The sequence below is a fragment of the Falco biarmicus genome, chromosome 1 (genome assembly GCF_023638135.1).
Source record: "Falco biarmicus isolate bFalBia1 chromosome 1, bFalBia1.pri, whole genome shotgun sequence".
Taxonomy (NCBI): domain Eukaryota; kingdom Metazoa; phylum Chordata; class Aves; order Falconiformes; family Falconidae; genus Falco; species Falco biarmicus.
In genome coordinates this window covers 95,189,747-95,190,544 of record NC_079288.1, presented here as the reverse complement: position 1 = coordinate 95,190,544, position 798 = coordinate 95,189,747, and positions in this window count along the sequence as shown.

Below are 798 nucleotides of genomic sequence, written 5' to 3'. Positions count from 1 at the left end.
GTGGTTTGTTTTGATTTTGACCTTTTAAAGCTTCCTTTTGTTTAAAAAAACTTAAGATTATGAGAATTGGGAAAAAAATAAATTTGTGTGTCATTAAAGTTATTCATAAATCTTAGTGATGCCACCTGAAGTCAAGAAATCTAAAATAATTTGAGAAATGTGCCCCACCATGAGGCATAAGCTCTTGAACTAGATATTTGTGTTATATTACTTCGGTAAGCTGTTGTACCAGTTTGCAGTTTTATTTACGTGCTTTGTCCCTGTACATGTCTTCAGTTTTAATTAATATTCAGTTTTTAGAGACAGAAGCATTATGTAATGTCACTATAAATAGAATGAAATTTGAAGTAATTCACATGGCAATATAGTTGCAAGTAAATGGACAAGACTTGGTTATTTACAGCATATTTGCAACAGGAGATTCAGTAGATAAGTATTTTTCAATGAAAAATATAAATGACAAATAAGTCAATTTCTGTTTACATTATATATATCTACAATAAAGTAGTGAAATAATACTGGAACATACACCCAGAGCAGAGTTTTCCTTTGCGTAACACATATGGGGAGATGTCATGGCCATGGCAGGTGTCACCCACTAAATGGGCATAGGTTTGTCGTACTATGCAGAGTAAAACAAATATATTAACGATATTTGCCTTCTATGGAGATCTTTCTAAGATGGTAAAGTTAGAAGCTTCTTAATTAACTGTGTAGCCCTTTTCTTCATCTATACGTAGGCACATGTCACTAGAAGCTTCCACATACCTCAGAAATCTTTAAGAACCAACTTGCTGT